General features: G+C 41.1%; 1 protein-coding gene across 2 annotated transcripts in view; it reads left to right on the top strand.

Annotated features, from left to right (window-relative positions):
• Window positions 1-10651, top strand: part of LOC308590034 (uncharacterized protein) — a 281086-nt gene that overhangs the window by 37712 nt on the left and 232723 nt on the right. The window lies entirely within an intron of this gene.

Below are 10651 nucleotides of genomic sequence, written 5' to 3'. Positions count from 1 at the left end.
TTTCCAAACTTTTTGCCTCATGGAGAACTTGAAAATTGGAACCACTGCCAGTTTGGGGCCTGATCTAAGTTGGGTTGTAAGACCAGCACTACCACCATACAAATATATATATAGTCAAGCTAGCAAAAATTTATCATTTGCCTGACAATAAGTGTTGGAAGTGTAAAGAAACGGAAGGTACTTTTTACCACCTTTGGTGGACGTGCCCGAAGATTAAGGCCTTCTGGGAAATGATATATAATGAAATGAAAAAGGTACTTAAATGTACTTTCCCTAAGAAACCAGAGGCTTTTCTCTTGGGCATAGTCGGCCAATTGGTGTTAAAGAAAGATAGAACTTCCTTCATGTATGCTACGACAGCAGCAAGAATACTTATCGCAAAGTATTGGAAGACACAAGATCTACCCACCGTGGAAGAGTGGCAGATGAAAGTGATGGACTATATGACATTGGCTGAGATGACTGGCAGAATCCGGGACCAGAGGAAAGAGACGGCGGAAGAGGACTGGAAGAAATTTAAAATTTACCTTAAGGACTATTATAAAATTGATGAATGCTAAAATGCCGAGGTGTTGAGAGAAAAAGGGACACAGCGATATATGATTAAGTTAAAGAAAAGATTAAGAGAACATATATTTGACAAAAGTTATTTAGAAGCTGCTGAAATAATTTAGTAAATTGGGATGCAGAAAGGGGAGGTATGGGGAAGTCCAAGAAATGAGGGTTATGAAAAAAAGGTTATGAAATTATACTTGTTTGTTTGTCTTTTTATTTGTTTGTATTGTTTAAAAAATGTTGTAAAACCAATAAAAAATTTATTTTAAAAAAACCAAATATATGGCAAAAATTAAGAATAAAATGGTAATCAAATCCATATTTGGGTTGAAAGTAGGTCCCAGGTCTGAAAAGATTGAGAGCCACCAGCCTATATAGTATGTCTTATCATTTTGGGGGGATCCTGCAATAAATATGGGAAGTTTTCACTTGATTCTACTGCTTATCCAGAATGATTTTGCAGAGTTACTGCCTAGCACTACTGAATCACTGCTGTCAGCAGGACTGTGAGTATAATTTGTAAGTATATAATTTCTTCTTGTACAACCCCCCCTTTTTTTTGCATCTGCAAGGACTGCAGAAATCTCATTCGTTTGTGTAGCTTGTGGGAGTGGATTCCCTTTTGGGTAATTTTTATTACCTTGTGCACATCATTCATATTAATTAAGTCATCAGGGTACAAAGTGATGCAGCTGGGATATTTATTTAAGCTTCACTCTGGATGGCATTTTTGAAGGTGGTGATCATATGGGACATCTTCTTGGCCTGGTGTATGAATTAGTTGCCATATTCCAGATGTTAGTATAATTCTGTAATCAAGCAAAGGCTGGGCATGCCAATGAGGTGAGACACCAAGCTCACAAGAGGAAAAGGCAGCATGAATTCTTGGTTCTATAGCTGATATACTGGTTGCAGACTGTTGCTGCCATCTTGAGGAGAGTCTTTGCAGCATCAGGCTTCAAATGACTAGGTTGATTGATTATCTTAAGAGATATGGGGTTAGAGAAGGGATAGCATGGAACAGTAACAGTGACAGATAAACAAATGGGCAAACTCTCTCCAAATTTCACTTAGACTGATAAAATCTTCAGTAAGAGCTCCAACAAATCAGATTTCCAGAAAACAAAGATGGATGTGACTTCACAGGATAATAATGTGTTCAACAAATTTCAATTTTTCTTCTTGTTTGCAATTTCAGTTTTACTTGTTATATTCATTCACTAATCTGATTTGACCTTTGCTTCCATATAACTTGAATTGAATTTACATCTACATATCTAATATACCTGTTCTCCATTATAATATACCTTAAGTAGAGGTAATACAAAGCATCTTATACTGTACTATTTAAAAAAGAAACAAACAAGGACTGCTACATATAGCCGCCCCAGTTGCAGTCTGACTAGCACATATGAGATTGCCTGGATAGTATAGTTACCTATTAAATGTTTTCACTCACTTCACACCATAGAATTGCATTTCAACTCCCTAGTTCTAAAAAAAACCCACAGTTGAGTAATAGGTTGATATGAAAAACAAAACTAGAAACTAATAGTGATGGGATTTAGGGGAGGGCCATCTCATTGGGGAGAGCATCTTCTCTGCATGCAGAAAGTCCCAAATGCAACGTCCAGCATATGCAGGATGGACACTAGTCCAAAAACACTGAGAATTTCTGCCAGTTAGTGTACAATATTGAACTTATTGAACTGTATGGAGCAATGCTATAAGGCAGCTTCCTAGGTTCCTGTTCCTTCCCTAGGTTGATATTTCTGCCCTTTGCCAATGTCACAAGAATGACCAAAGGTTTTGGGGCACTTCATATCCCATAAACTTTCCAGTAGGTGATCTTCAATGTCAGTCATATCAGAGTGTACTCTTTGGAAACAATGGTCAAGTTCATTGATTTCAGTGGATTTGCTCTGAGTGTGACAGAGCTGGAAATCACCCAAGGAAACCTAATTTGTTGTCAACATGATCTTATCTATTCCTTCCAAAAGAAGTCCATGCCTTGACTAACTCTAGAGAGGCACCAGCTCTAGACAGGGAATGCTTATAACTAAACTGGGTCTAAAGTGATCCTTCCCTCAATTATGTCTAAACTGCAAAGTCAACAAAGCACTCCTTTCCCTTAAAGGTGAAGGACCCCCAACATTTAAGTCCAGTCGTGAACGACTCTGGGGTTGCTGCGCTCATCTTGCTTTACTGGCTGAGGGAGCCAACGTTTGTCCGCAGACAGTTTTTCCAGGCCAGCATAACTAAGCTGCTTCTGGTGAAACCAGAGCAGCGCACGGAAACGCCATTTACCTTCCCGCCATTTACCTTCCCGCCGGAGCGGTACCTATTTATCTACTTGCATTTTGATGTGCTTTCGAACTGCTAGGTGCTGGGACCGAGCAACAGGAGCTCATCCCGTCGCGGGGATTCGAACCACCGACCTTCCGATCTACAAGCTCTAGGCTCAGTGGTTTAGACCACAGTGCCACCCACGCCCCGCCTTTTCCCTTAGAATGCCTAAAAGAATTATAATGTGCAGAATGGAATCCAAGCTTCTAAAGCTCTGCTATATCATTTTTGTAAGGGACTTGTAAGATACACCACTGTATCTTATACCAGCTACTGATTACAAAGAGGGAGAAGGGGGGGGCAAAGCAGTGGGGAACCTGGCATTGTGCAGGTGCAACCTATCCTGTGCTCCTGAAACTGCTTCTGCACAGTGCCAGGCTCCCCACTGCTTCCCTCTCTCCTTAACTGACAGCAACAAGCAGCACTGGGAAGCCAGGAGTCCAATGCCACCCTGCACACACTCCCTTGATGGTCATTCATAACTATTTAGGTAGGAGTTCCAAGGTATGTTTTTGATCAAATTGAATGCTGTTCTACCCAGACAAATTTTGTTTAAAAATGGATGCAAGCCAATATTCTCATGCATAGAAAGTTTGAAGATGAGTTATTCGTCTGCGCCCCCCCCAAAAAAGAATCTAGTGACCAAAAACTTCCATTAAAACAGGTAAATAATTAAGTAGCATTTTAAATGTAGACTTTATCTCTCTTTTTTGTGGGCAAAGTTTCAGTATGTATTCTGGACTTTAAATGTGGAAACAGTAATAAAAAACTGTGTTTGTATGTGTGGGTTGGGAACTAAGGACTCAGACTGGTAAAGAAAAAGCGTTTTATATGCGATATAACACGGTGACTTTGACCAAACTGCGGGAGGCAGTGGAAGACAGAAGTGCCTGGCGTGCTCTGGTCCATGGGGTCACGAAGAGTCGGACACGACTAAATGAATAAACAACAACAACACGGTGACACCAGATGGCATTGTGGAGTTCCATTTTTGCCCACACGATTTCTCATTATAAAGGTTACAATGCATTTTTCTGAAATGCTTCTCTGATGTGTCTAGATCCAGCCTAAAATTACATATATTGTTTCTGAATTAAGAAGGGAGGGCAGTTGTGTAAAATTTATAACATTTTCGAAATATTCACTATGCATCTCTGCAAATGATGAGACTATTGAGCAAAGTAATGATGGGCTTTCCATTTTACTCATCAGGGATTTCTTATGTCCCACCTTATTTCCTGCCACCTCTTCAAACTTGAGGTTCTAGCTTTCCAAAGACTCCTTAGTGTTCTTAAAGGCTCATTATTCTCACCTTTATCTACTAATAAGCAATTGGTGTTGGTTATATTATGGGTCTACTTACAAGGGAAAATGCAGCTGCCTCAGTGCCTCTACTGTCTGATTCTGAGGCCATCAAAGTTCCATTCCAATTACTGCTCTGTGATTTTGGTATGAGCCCTCTCTTTAAATAAGCCTTAGTTTTCTCAAGGCATAAACCTTTCCACATTGATTATAAGGCTTCTGTTACAATAAATTTCAAACATATCATATCCATGAGAATAGTGGAAAAGTTATTCAAAAGCCTATGGTTTGAAGAATAAAAACAGCAAATTCATCCTTTCAAATGTCGTTTTAACTTGACTTCATTATATGCTAGTATGGGCATGTGATATGGAAAGTTCCAAAGGTTTGATTGCAGCAGCAAGCTGATTTTTTTTTTAGGTTTACACGATCTATTCTTAAAAACAGTCATGACAACAAGTAATAATCACAATAATAATAATAATAATAATAATAATAATAATAGAAAGCTTTAAAAGACTGAATATATAAAAAATATATTCCACATATAAAATATATTCCGCAATGGAATACAAGGCTTATATATGTACTAAACATACCAAATATTCATGAATGTTGTGAAATAAACTCAAATTTAATGGGAATGTCTCGACCATGAGATTGTTTGGTCATATAAATCATAAACTGCACCCAAGCAGAAGCAAAGTCAGAGGATCATATTTCATGAATCAGTTTTTTTAGAAACAGTATGAACATGACTTTTTTAAACCATAGATCCATAGAATAACAATACGTATCCTTCCACCCTTGAGAGATCTCTAGACAAGCGGCAACCAATAGATATAGAATTAATTGTTGAGAAGTAAAGTCAGCAATAGTATCATCAAAAATGGATGAGACATAGCTTAGTGTCCAAAGTGACCTGTTTGCCAGCAATAAAACCAATCTCTATTACAACCTGATTCCAAAACTTATGTAATCACATCCCCACCACATACGCCAATATGTTCCTCATACCTTACAATTCTGCCAGCATAAGGGGGAACCAGATCTAAGAATATGAGTTAGTAGGACTGGGGTTAAGAACCAGTGGTTGATATCTGCTGGGTGGGCTTTCCACAGGGTGGGTGCAACTACTGAAAATACCTTCTGTCTGGTTCCCTGTAGTTTCACTTCTCACAGTGAGGGAACCACCAGAACAGGCACCCCCAACCTTCAGCCCTCCAGATGTTTTGGACAGAATACCCATCATCCCTGACCACTGGTCCTGTTAGCTAGGGATCATGGGAGTTGTAGGCCAAAACACCTAGAGGGCCGCAGGTTGGGGATGCCTGCACCAGAAGGTCCTTGGAGCTGGACCTCAAGGGGGTGGAGATGGTCCTTCAGGTATACTGGGCAGAAGCCATGTAGGGATTTAAAGTTCAATACCAACAATTTGAATTGTGCTTGGAAATGTACTGGGAGCCCATGTAAATCTTTTAGCTCTGGTGTTATGTGGTCCTGGCAACTGCTCCCAGTCATCAGTCTAGCAGCCACATTCTGGATTAATTAAGTCATCTTCAAAGATAGCCCTATGCAGAGTGCGCTGCAGTAGTCCAAGTAGGAATACAGTCCTAGTAGGGAATATATCACAGTAGGGAATATATCATTCTTCTAGTTGCATAACATATAGGCAAATGAATTTTGATGATGCAATATATTTAAGACGCGCAGAATGCAGTACAATCCGTATAATACATATCCTTATTTGATTGAGCAGTCATATTTTTCCTGAACATTTATATCCTTCTTAAATATAAGTGAGGAGTTGCCATATTGCTCAAAATCACCATTACATTCAGATACTGTGGCTTTATTATCAAAATATAGGATATTCATGTAGTCTATTGTTCGACTCTATTCAGAGAAACCATTTTGCCATTGTGCCTAGCTCACTGAACACTGACTGATGACCCATAGAGAGACCATAATCTTAATGCCAGTGAAGGTGAAAGAAGCAGTTCTGAGGGACATTTTCATTAGAAAAAATGGCATATGGGGAAGAAGCCTCTTCTTCACGCCATGGCATTGTCTGAAATGGAGCCCCACCTCGCTGCTGCCATTTTTCCTTAAGAAATGCAAACACATTTCCTGTATCGTCTGGATTGACCTATATTCTATGCCTGGCAAGAAAGGCAAAATATACTGTTTTCTATTAGCATTGATAAAAAGCAGAGGATAGTTTCACTCAGGGACTATTGCTTCCTTCCCCGCAATCCCAGTTCATTCTATTTTTCTCAGCCTTTATTATAATAACCAAAGTGATACTACCCTTATAATGGGTTGTCTTTGTTGAATGTTAAATCAAACCCTTTTTTTCAATTTGGTACTTCTTTTCATAGTTTATTGGTTGTAATTTGGTGCTAGAATATACATGCCCAAACTAAAAAATGCTTAAATGACAAGGACGTGAGTAAGTTATTAAAGCTGAGATAACGCCTTTAAAGCTATGTTAAGTCTTAATGATCAAAGTTTTATAATATAGTATGAAAACTTAATGCTTGCTTTGCTGCCTGTGTTAGAAACCCAAGAGGATCAGAACTATATGAAGTTCAGGACATAAAAGGTTTTGCAACCAAGCAAGCAAGCAAGCAAACAAACAAACTTCTTTATAAATAAGTGAATGTTCCATTTCACCCACTATCAGGCCACTTTTGTAATCAAGAATCCCCTTTGGACTAAAACAATAACATTATCTGAGTCACATCTCATCTCCCCATGGCTTACCTGAAAAATAATTATGGCAAACTGCACTGGAGTATAGAACCCCGTTGTTGTTTTTTTAAAAAAAGTCGACAACATTCAAAGAGATAATCCCCATGATACTTCATGGTTGAACAAGATACTGCTCCCATTTCTGAACGAAAGCCATGGTTGAGGGAATTTTCCACTCATTTGACTTCTATATCGCAGGCCAATCCCTTTGACTTTCTTCTTCATCCTTAATGCCTCTAAAACTGCTAAAGAGACAGACTGTGGACTTAGGATTTCTGTGGCATTATGGATTTTATGGCATTTCTTTTATGGTGCCTTTTTAAAATACTTTGCAAGTATAGGTCAGAATCTAAGTAAGAAATTTAACAATTTATTAACTCTTAACATGTAAACCGTACTCACATCCAGGACTGCTTTTGTATTATTTTCTGGCTCTTAATACTAACATGCTGTGTTTTGGAATAGAGCAGCACAGTTCAATTTATCACAGACTCGGTGGTGAATATATTTTTAAACTAGAAACATGATGAGTTTTTGGTTGAATTGCTCTATCCTTAAGCTCTCCTTCGGCTTTTCCCTTCTGCTTTTGTCAGCGATTGCTGGTACACAAAACAATTATATACCCAATAATTCTATATTAGTGTATGTCTGTGTGCGAATCGTGTTATAATCATTTTGAGGTATCTAATAAAATGCTTAAAAATGCTTAAAAATGTAGAAATCCCATTCTCGTTTCTAGTCCTGGAAATCTTTTTCTTTCTCTTTTGGTGTTTGTTACTCAGTTATATCTTGTTTTGTTTTAGCTTCTATACAAAATGATAACAATGATAGTAATAATAATAGCCTAGTGCCCTCCCCATAAAAATAATTATTTAACAATATATTAAAGTGTTGTGGCTTAGATTCAAACATGGTAGAAACTTTACAAAGGAACAGCATGCAAGTTTGAGCTCTGGAAGCTGTAATGCAGGGAAGCCTTTTGGTTTAATGCATCGCTCTTTTCACAGAAACATGTTTTTGTGACAGTATATAAATTAATACATCCACTAGTTCATTGCATTATCTGAAAACAATACATGACTTGGTGGGAAAATTTAGAAGCCTGTTGATAGGCGTATAACACATCAGAAATTGGAATTTGCTTGGAATCCCTTGGAATTTGCTTTGTTAATAATAATAATAATAATAATAATAATAATAATTAATAATAATAATTTATTTGTATCCCGCCCATCTGGCTGGGTTTCCCCAACCACTCTGGGTGGCTTCCAATAAAGATTAAAAATACATTAAAATGTCACACATTAAAACTTCCCTAAACAGGGCTGCCTTCAGATGTCTTCTAAATGCCAGATAGTTGTTTATCTCTTGGACATCTGATGGAAGGGCGTCCCACAGGGTGGGCGCCACTACCGAGAAGGCCCTCTGCCTGATTCCCTGTAGCTTTGCTTCTCACAGTGAGGGAACCACCAGAAGGCCCTTGGCACTGGACCTCAGTGTCCGGGCTGAATGATGGGGGTGGAGACGCTCCTTCAGGTATACTGAGCCGAGGCCATTTAGGGCTTTAAAGGTCAACCCCAACACTATGAATTGTGGGTATCATCCACATATTGATGGACACCCAGCTCAAACCCCCTGATGATCTCTCCAAGCGGCTTCATGTAGATGTTAAAAAGCATGGGGGAGAGGGCCCAGGGGTCTGAACACTCATCCCCGACCACCACTTTCTGGACATGGCCCAGGAGGAAGGAGCAGAACCACTGCATAACAGTGCCCCCAGCTCCCAGCTGCTCTAGACGGTCCAGATGGATGTTATGGTTGATGGTATCAAAAGGCACTGAGCGATCCAGCAGAACTAGAAAACAGCTCTCATCTTTGTCCCTAGCCCGCCGGAGATCATCAACCAGCGCGTCCAAGGCAGTTTCAGTCTCATGAAGAGGCCTGAATCCCGACTGGAAGGGATCCAAATGGTCCGCATCCTCCAGGCGTGCCTGGAGTTGTTCAGAAACCACCCGCTCAATCACCTTGCCCAAGAATGGAAGATTTGAGACTGGGCGATAGTTGGCCATACTGGCGAGGTCTAAAGATGTTTTCTTTAAAAAAAATGCGGTTCAATGACCGCCTCTTTCAGCGGGTCTGGGAAGGCTCCCTCACAGAGGGAAGCATTCACCACCCCACAGAGCCCATCGCCCAGCCCTTCCCGGCTCGCTTTTATCAGCCAGGATGGGCAAGGATCAAGGCTCAGGTGGTCGGTTTCACTTGTCCAAGCAGCCTGTCCACATCCTCGGGAGTAATGGATTGAAATTGATTCCATGCACTCTCCCGCCCTGTCCCTCCTCCCACAATGGTGTCTGCCTCCTTCCGAATATGAACGACTTTATCTGCAAAAAAACTTTGCAAACTAGTTGCAAGAGATCTTGGGGTCTTTACAAGGCCCCGATTGTAAAGGTGGTTCTGTTAAACTCCAAACCACCTGAAAGAGTCTCCTGCTACTATTTTCTGCAGATGCAATAGAAGCGGTGAAGTAAGTCTTTTTTGCCATCTCTATCGCCACTTTGTAGGCTCGACGTTGAGCTCTAACCCATGTCCAGTCTGATTCAGAATGAGTTTTCTGCCACTGGCACTCTAGCCATCTCAGCGATTGTTTCCTCGCCCTCACCTCCGAAGAAAACCACGGGGATGTCTGGGCTCCATGCAATCGGAGAGGGCGCTTTGGAGCCAGACAGTCGATAGCCCTGGTTAACTCCGCCTTCCAGCGAGCCACCAGGGAATCAGCTGAAAGGCCATCAACATGGGATAAAGCATCCCCTACCACTCTCTGGAAACCATTTGGATCCATTAAGTGGTGGGGGCGAACCATCTGAATTGGTCCCACCTCCCTGCAGAGGGGAAGGGTCATGGAGAAGTCCTGTTGCACCAGGAAGTGATCTGACCATGGCACTTATTTGTTTCACTTTTACTTAGTGTCAGATCACCCACATCATTAGAGGTGAACACCAGGTCTAAGGCATGTCTGTGACTATGAGTTGGGCCAAACTTATTCAGGGACAGCCCCATAGAGGCCATGCTTTCCACGAAGTCCCGAGCGGCCCCTTGTAAGGTCGTGTTAGCGTGGATGTTAAAATCCCCTAGGACAACCAAACTAGGTGTCTCCAGGAGACCATCTGCCATGACCTGAAGCAGCTCAGGCAGGGAATCCTTGGTGCAGCGGGGAGGTCAGTACACCAAAAGGAATCCCGTACCGCCCCTATTGTCCAACTTCTAGAACATGCACTCAGAGAACTGGGTCTTCCCAGTAGGATGTCTGATGCAAGCTAGTGACTTCCTAAAAATCACTGCAACCCCCCTCCCACATGACCTGGGTTGCTGTGCGTAAGAGAAACCTGGTGGACAAGCAGCAGCTAAGACAGGTCCATCTGCTTCATCCAACCAAGTCTCTGTTACACATGCCAGGTCAAATGCTCCATCCACGATCAAGTCATGGATAGCAGTGGTTTTATTCATCATTGACCCGGCACTGCACAGCAATACCTTCAGGTCATGTGGGTTTCCCTTGTTGATTCCAGTATCCATCCAGTCAAGACCAGACCCGGAGGCAGGGATAGTCTTCAAACAACGACTAAACCTGCCTCCTCAGTAATGACATGGTCTGGTCTTAGCGTAACTCCTCCTCCTGCCCATGATCACTGAGATC

This window comes from Podarcis bocagei, assembly GCF_964188305.1.
Source record: "Podarcis bocagei genome assembly, chromosome: 6".
Taxonomy (NCBI): domain Eukaryota; kingdom Metazoa; phylum Chordata; class Lepidosauria; order Squamata; family Lacertidae; genus Podarcis; species Podarcis bocagei.
This window is presented reverse-complemented; position numbering and strand designations above follow the sequence as displayed.